Source organism: Pyxicephalus adspersus, chromosome 4 (assembly GCF_032062135.1).
Source record: "Pyxicephalus adspersus chromosome 4, UCB_Pads_2.0, whole genome shotgun sequence".
Classification (NCBI taxonomy): domain Eukaryota; kingdom Metazoa; phylum Chordata; class Amphibia; order Anura; family Pyxicephalidae; genus Pyxicephalus; species Pyxicephalus adspersus.
In genome coordinates, this window is record NC_092861.1 from 49,989,031 (window position 1) to 49,998,027 (window position 8,997).

Genomic DNA, 8,997 nt, shown 5'->3' on the forward strand with positions numbered 1-8,997 from the left:
GAAACTATTTGTCTACCTATCTGTCTACCTATCTTTCTCTCAGCTCTTTAAAAAAATAGTTTAGCTTTTGTAATGTTTATTACAAAAACATTTATGTTGTAATGTAATATTTATTTGTTGATGCTCAGGTTTGCAAATTGAATTGCTTACATTAATAATCGTTTTGGGATGCTTTGGAATGTAGTGTGGTACATATGGTAGTGACATTTTTCTTTTAGTTTTTTTTTTTGGTAGATGTTTTTGTTTAATCTTTTTGTTTGTCATCCTTTAGTACTTTGATGATTCATTGCATCTTTTGACTTGTACAGTGCAAAAAATGAATAGTTCATAAAGTGCGATAAACAATAGAGACATTTTTTGGTTCAACAAAGTTAGATCGGTAAAAGACAAGTTGGCTATATATTACTGGGCTTTGCATATTTTTAAACAAGACTGTTAGTGATTCAGCTTATACCGGTCTTTGAAATTTTAAAAACCTCCAGAACCGTAGAACCCCAGTGTTATGCTCCCATCTTAGTAATTGTCATGTGTAGCAATGGTCAGCAAAGGTATTTTTGAAGTATGATTGTGGAGATTATCTTAAATCTGTATTTGGAAGTCTGCTATGTAAGGTATTTAAAAATGTAATTTCTATCAAGTTCTGTATTTCTCTGTGTCCACATTGCTGTAAGTGCCCCATCTGAAAATTATGCTATATACCAACAACTAAAACCAATGGAAGATAATGTAATCTGTTACCTAGAAATACTAACTACATTATTAGCTATTCTGTTAATTTTATGTTTATTGTAGTTAAAAAATTCATAAACCATTTAGGTTCCATATTACTTTATTTTTACCTCACCTCTGGAACTGTCATACGAACATGTACTTGCCTTTTGACTGATTTAGGAGTCTTCTACAAAAGGGAAATATTTGTGCACCTGATTAGATGTTTCAATAATAGGTTCTTTTGTTCATCAATAATCTAAAAGTAAACTTTCACAAAATGTACATTACTTTTTGTTCGAAAGCAACTTTCTCCCTGTTGACTTCTCTTGGCCCATTAACCTTTAAAGGAGTCCATTGGGCTAAAAACAGCTATACCACATTTACCATGCATTCCCTTTGCTGAAAGAATAGTTTTACTCATTAGACTGCTAACGTAGCAGAGTGAATGTTTACCATTCAAAGCAAATGTTCAATTAGTTTAGTGAAAAAGATAAAGCTGTTTTCATATCAGTTATCCAATTATATGTTGTCAAAAACCCTCTTTTTAAATTTGTGGTTATTCAAGGTGAAAACAGCTGCATCGTTTCTTACTAAGCCAAGAAAACATTCACTACAGAATGAGTTTGGATAAAGCGTACCCAATAGTAAAATGGTAGTAAATCAATGGTCTTAAAGCAGCAAACCTTGCTCTATCAGTATAATTTTTGTGGTGTAAAGTAGGTAAAATGCAGAAGCAGAACCTACCTTATGTTTCTAATGTGCAGCCCTTAGCACTACATAGTGTACTATGTTAAATGAAAATATTATGGTCAGATTTCATGGTATGGTTGTCATATGATGTGTGATGTCCGTATTCTACCTCCTTCCCAGCCAAGCCACATAAATTAATTACAATTTCACTGTGCTATCTGTGGCTACCCAGATATATCTGTTTCTGGAAGGCTTAGGTCTCCAGGAAAATTTAAGCAATAACTGGATAAGACATTGGAACTAACATATGTGCATTATTTATTTTCAGTTAGAATAGTATTTTTTACACATTTTTAACACAAATACAATCGAAGGATCACTTTAAATCTAAATGGTCAGAATACAAAGACTACCAACATAATGTTATTAAATTTTGCCGTGGCTGCAAATGTAAGTCATTTTGTTTATATCTACTCACGGTTTCTTTTTATAGTTTATCCTTAAACTGCCTTTCTACAGCACACTTTATAGATTTAAATGATAATTTGGTACTATATACGACACTATTAAGACAAACAACAGCAGTCAAACTGATTGCCTAATTTATACCACAATATAAGGCCCAGATGTCTAGTTTTCCTTTACTGTATTTTCCAACATGCAGTTTGCAAACAAAAAAGAATAAAGAATTTATTTCATTTTATTGATTTTTTTCTATAAACAAAGCTGTATCTGTCCTTTCAGGTGCAAAGAATTTGTAAAAGATTTATTACAAGATTTTGAAAAGCTCACTACATTTATTTCCTATTATAGCAAACGTTTTACCCCTTTAAAGTAACCTCTATAAGCAAAGCAATGGATTTGTTGTATGGTATCAATATTTACCTTTCCTCAACTACCCTGACTGCTATATCTGCTACTCAAGCCTCCCAAACTCTTATGCAAATTTTAGATTTCTAAAAGTCAAAGATAAAATATGCTAAGCAGGACAGCAAACCCTAAATTGTGGGGAGGCAGGGACATGTTCACGATACCCTAAGGCCATATTCATACATCTCAGATCTCTGTTTTGCAGGCAGCCCTTGGTTAATGCTTTCATTGTTCTCCTAGTAAGGAAGAGGGATTGCCAATGAAGGCCTAATCAGTATGGTTGTAGCTGTAAATTCAAAGTCAAACCTTATCACTATATTTATTGATAGCTAAAATTAAATGGTATTTTAAAAATGTTACTATTGTGTCTCTTTAAAGTGGAATTGAACTGCAAAAACAAAATTTTGTGTTGGCAGATTTTCATTGCAGAAAGGACTTGTTATGTCTCTTCTGCAATAACACGTTTACCTAACTATATGCAATTTGCTGTTGAATGTACACTTAGCTATGTATGCCCAGGTGCTTGACATAAAGGAACCCTAGAACTCATGTGCAGGAGTTACTCATGATGCCATAAGACCATAGGGTGAAGATGTCGGCACCAGTAATGACGGGGGAGTTTAAATCTGCTTTAGGAGTCTGGGGAACAAAGAAATATATTGGTTACAGTGAACATAAATGTATTTATTAAGGTGCATTAGTTTTGTGTCTGTTGGTCCAGCTTTGGTGTTTAAGCAAAATATTTGCTACCTCTGTTCCACATGAGCCAGAATTAGAACCCATTCATTTGGGGCTCTTAGAAAACTGGAAAAAAAAAATGATTGGTGCCCCTATTGTGCAGAAGATATTTATTATATAGTAACCATTTAATGTAGAATTAAACTCCAAGCAAGTAACTGTTTCCCTCTCCTTTGCACATCCTGGTTATTCTTTGTAAGGGCTTTCTTGGATGTGTCCACATTCGATTGGTAAAAGAATGGCACTTTACCGCAGTGACTCCGGCAAAATGTTCCAGCTCACTTTGCATTGGCACAATTGCTTGCAGTAAAACGAGAAAGACTGCAGAAACAACGCAGTTGAAATGGGTAAGCGTTGTCACCCTAGGGAAGTACATGTAGAGTTACCTTGCTAGCGGAATCACCAGATATGATTTTTTTTAAACAAGAAATATATTAAAAAAGAATAAATGTGGACATCTGTGGCAACCTATTTAAGTGTTGGGGCTTAGAAGCACTTTATTACCTATCACTAAAAACAATACAAAACAAATGTATAGCTGAATGCCTAATTTAATATAAAAATAAACATCATTCTTTGTACTTTCCATCTTTACTGTGTGGATAAAAATTATGATTTAAATGAAGTCATTTATTTTCTGTTTTTGTGTTTACTATCAGGTCTATAAATATCTGTCACCATCTTTCTGTTACGTAGTGTGCTGTTTTCTGCTTACAGCCTGAATGTGAAACGTGAAATTAATTTTGTATACATTTATAAATAGGCAGAATATTACTCATGCATGTGTAAGAGTGTGGAAAATAAGAACTCACTATGGAAATTTTTCCATTGCGTATATATATTTTTCCAGTTGTGTGTATGTCTCCATCTAAGCGTTGAGAAAAAGTAATTGTTTTATGTAAGGCTATTTTCAGAATTGAATAGAAAGCATTAATAAGAGCAGCAATGTAAAACTATCAGTGCTGTTCGGTAGTTCTAGTGATGAAGTATAGAAAAATCTACTAAGATTTAAAATGACTTTTCCACGGCCATGATATCGATTCTCATAAAGAAGCTCTTACCATGATTAGAAATAAAAAGGATTCTCCAACATTCAGTGTGGAGTTTTCATTAGGTAATAAGAAACTAAAATATTGCCCTGGGGAGCAGCGGAAAGGCAATTGAAAGTAAATGTCCAGCTAAAAACAACCTTTGCCAAACAATATAAACCAATCTATGCAGTTATGTGAATAGGTCCCTGTTGTGTTCAGATGAACAGTTTTTTTTTTGCCAGCTGTGGAATCAGGACATCACAGCTCAATCATTCGGTTATAAGTGTCAATATAGATCCTTTTCACATAACAACATAATAAAATTCTAGTAAATGATCCGAAATGTGGGAGCTGCAATTCAAACAGATTTCAAGGCAGTCATCCTGATTCTTAATTTAGTACTGACCCAGAACAAGCATACAGCATGCAGAGGCTGAAATGTTTTCATACTCTTGTTTTGCACTCTTGTACCAGCATCTGGATGGGGGGTGACGCAAGGATAGATTATTGGAATCCAAACCTGCATATTTAAAGCCAATTTTTTACCCAATGACAAACAATTCTTATCATTACAGGTTTTACAGGTTCCCTTTAAGGACAGATGGAGCTACATGTGATTGGCATTCTTTATGAATAATAATACATATTTCTGTTTTATAAAAAGAAAGGATGAAGGCTGTCACATGCATTGATGAATGACATTTGCTAACATAGTTTTGTTGTTCTATGATAATGTAAACATTAGGATATTTTTGAACATAGTGCATTTTCTTTTGTCCGCAGCAAGAAATGAGAGGTTTCAAGAGGGGAAGAGAATAACAGATACACAAATGAAAGGTCTTAATGGAAGGTTACATATTCTAGGAATTAGAAAGAAGACCAAGTGTTTTCAAGTCTTAAACAATATAGAGATGCAGTACATGTGCCTGTAATGATGGTGCAAAGCCTAATGTCTTAGAGTTCTGTTCACTTATGTGTAGGTGCAGAACAAGACATTTCAGTCCTAATTGTCCACCATCAGCAACACTTTTATTCCCTTCATTGTTTTGAAGTTTTGCTCAAGTTTGATTTGAATGTCTTAAAGCAGAACCTACATTCATACTATAAAAATATGTGAATTGGTGGGGTTTTTATTGCAGAATCATGCATCATGCTTCTTTACAGCATTATTATATTTGTGTGCTTTTCAGTGTATAGCTTCAGCATCTGCCAGAATGAATAAAACCCCCATGTGTGCAAGTGAATTCATTCATCCTGGCGCAGCCAATCAGGGCAGCTGTCAGAATCTGGAAAAAGACTGAAAGATAGAAGCTCGCTGACTCACTGGATGTTAGCTGAGTATACTTCCACTTTTATCTGGTCAAAGATCCATATTTTTCCTACTTTAACAGAAATCTGGATTAACTCCTTTGAAGTAATTTCTACTTCTCTTTGTGGTCATCAAGACATTAAATAAAGGGAAGCTCCCAATGCTCTCCAAAACTGGTTTTGGGAATAGTACTCAAATACCACAAACCTGAAGATTTTGGCTGATAAATTTTACTTCTTCTGGCAATCTTCCTATATGTGGGTGGGTTTAGACTGTAGTATAAGTAAAATCTTCCACATAACAGAACTTATTAAATTTAAGTATTTCTGAAATGCTAACTAATAATAATTGGTAAAATATGCCTAAAACCATGTTCAGCATTAACAAATGCAAGGAGATTGTGTGAGTTTGAGGTTAACAATTAAGGAAATCATTGTGTTTTCCACTAATGATAAATGCCATTCTCAAACCTATTTGCATTTATATCAGACAGAGGGTGTATTATAAAATAAGCAGTTTGTCATTAAAATAACATTGCTGGGGGAGAAAATAGGCAAGAGCATATTCAAAGAAACTTGCTGGCTTTTTTTCCTGATGCATCAAGCAGCTGCTCTTGGTGTTCCCAAAGTAATTTAAAATTACCATCACGCATTGTTTATTTTCAAGGTTAATTTGTTATCTTGTCAAAAAATTAAAAGTTACATTGGAGAAATTTTACTTGCTGTCAAAACTGACCCAGGAAAATTCAGCTACATAATTGTTTTCATGTGCAAATCACTCACTTCACATAACTAAAACATGAGCATGGAGAAGGAAATGCAATGGACTGGGAAATGCAAGAAGAATGTAGAGAATGGCCATACATTTGGGGCTGCTTCACAGGTAATGGAATGACAAGGTCACCTCTAATACATGTTTTCGTTTTACTAGTTGTTACACTATTACAACAGATGCTGATTTTTTTTTTCAATATTTACAAAAATTGAAATCAAATGTTCACACTTTATAGCTGGTCAAAACAGATTTCTTTCATAGCAGAAATCCAGTTAGATTGTTTGGGCAACATGGGAGCAGGTCTTTATTTTTTTATTTTTTAACCCCCCTAACATTCTAATTCTGTTTGTATTTCCACGCAAAAAAAGTGTTACATTTTTTTGCATGGAAATTTATTTTACATTGTAGGATATAATTCCTAGGCTTAATTCACCAAAATATGTCCAATATTTAATAAATAATAATAAATAAGTAATAAAAAAAACACAAAAATCTGTGAAAATAGTGAAACATGTAATATACTGTACAGTAGCATGTATAATATATATATATAATATATATATTATATATAATATATATATATATATATATATATATATATATATATTATATGAAGATTTCTTTGTATTGGACTCAAAACAGCTATTTTATATTGAATCCAATACAAAATTATTTGAATTTCCCACCGATCCTCCCGCCCGCACCGACGCATGCATCAACTGAATCTGCAGTTCGCGGCTGAAGATTGAAAAGGAAGGACGTGTCCCCAGGACCTTTTTTAAGTTTAAAGCCACCCCGAGTGTGACTCTGGATTACCAGTTTTCGCAGGTAAAATCCACCCCGAGTCACACTCGGGATTACCGCTAGGAGGGTTAAAGCAGAACTAAAATAAAATTTTTACCTTACATAAAAGGGCAGACAACTATTTTATAGAAGGTAAAGATGCCCTTCTGTTTTTAGTGTGGGGGTTTAAAACCCTTTTTTTTATAAAAAAAAAAGGGTAAAGCCCCTCCCCTTTCTAAATGGGAGCGTAAGCTTTTGTCTCTGCCTTTTGACTCAGAAAGGGCTTTCTTCAGTTGGGTAAAAAAAATTCTGATCCCCCATGCGCAGTGAGATCAGCACTCTTTTTCACACCTACATCGCTTGATCTCGCGCCTGCACAGTCTGAGATCAGGTGACGTAGGAAGAAGGCAGAAAAAGAACAGGAAAGTAGATGGCGCGAGGACGAAAGAGGATACCAGGGGGATCGATGGATCAGCAAAGGTAAAGATGAGTGAGTTTTTTTTTTACAGTTTACTTCCACTTTTCACTATCTTTAGTGTTGGTAATGGACAATGCACAATTATTCATAAGATTTCCAGTTGGGTAATCGTAATTGTAATTCAGTTGCTTACTGTTTCTATGCATACACAGCAAGAGAAGAGTAGGTAATGCATCTAATTCAAGCATCCTTTGCACAAGTTAGGCCATTTAATAGTGAGATTCTCATTATTTGTGGGAAGCAGCCATTATATTCCATATTTCTTTTTGTGTTGGGAATTTGCTATCCAACCAACAGCCATTTGGAAATCTTTCAGCATAGATAATCTGCATCTAATAATTGAATACATTTTAAAGAGTGTTATAGCTCATGCGTGCTTTTTTGTTCTTGTTTAAACATCTGCCCCTGTGTTTGGGCTGCCCAGCAGGGCTTTATTTAGATATCATTCTGCTTTAGGCACACCTGAATAAAGATGAAGCCGTTTTGTATACAATCTTCCCTGGTGTTGTGTTATGATCCTTTTTTTAATTTTTGTAAATGTGCATACCAAGAAATGGGAGGAAGGGGAATGTGTTTCTTGAGCAATTAAAGTCGTTTTACCCAAGATATCTCAAGATACCCCTCACCCACTCCCTTTCACCCTTTTTGAGGAAGTGTCCAGAGGGGGCTAGAAAACTGCAACATTGTCTAAACATATTTAGGGTCTGTATTTCTTTGTGTGGGCGCTCTTTGGTTTTCTTTCGCTAAATAAACCTATTTTTTCAGTTTTCTATCATTTCAACCACGTGCCATTTGTGAATCTGTCTAAAAATACAATTTTACTCTCTTTAAGTACCAATAAAGTTCAAATTCAGACTGACAATCGACAATAATGTTTTCATTTGATCCCCTATATTTCATAAAACAAATAATATGGTATTTGCATAGGATGAAATGCATGCCTAAGGAGTGACTGTCATGTTTTCAGAAGCCCCTTGCATAGGTCTTTAGTTTGAAAGGTAATTTTAGTTAAATATACCTTTTGGCAAAAGATTATACATGTTTGTTACTTTCCTGCACTAAACCCAGAGACACAGTTTGTCAGCACTATTTCTAAAAATCAATTTCAGTTTACTTTAATGAGTACGGTATCTAGTAACCTCTGGTTAATGACAAGAAATATCCATCAGTGTCTTAGGTTATCCATCTGTTCTGCCAGTGCACTTACCTTAATTAGTATGGCTTAAAATTCCTCTTGCTTTTCAAATAGATTAGCAAGAGTACAAGTAGTCTGTGCATGACCCTAAGAAAAAAGCCACAAAATACAATATCCTTACATTTGTAATTCTTTAATACCACAGGTCAGTTCATATGATTAGCACAAGCTTGCTGAAAATATGACATTTAGCTGTCTGTCTGTCGATGTATCTGATTCATATGAGTAATGATGCTGAAAGACAGAGGAAGATTGGGCATGTGTCATTTAATGACAATATGGACTTGATTGAACATGCATTTTTTTAAATACATTTTGGTGTCAAGCCAATGTGGTTTTATTTATGTAAGAAGGAAACCGATGACATATTGCTTTAATGTTCTTACAGTTTTATGTTAGGTTTATTTTAATGCAGACT

At 34.3% G+C, this 8,997-nt stretch overlaps 1 protein-coding gene across 4 annotated transcripts in view; it reads left to right on the forward strand.

Moving 5' to 3' along the window:
- NLGN1 (neuroligin 1) overlaps window positions 1–8,997 on the forward strand; it is a 410,133-nt gene that overhangs the window by 265,143 nt on the left and 135,993 nt on the right. The window lies entirely within an intron of this gene.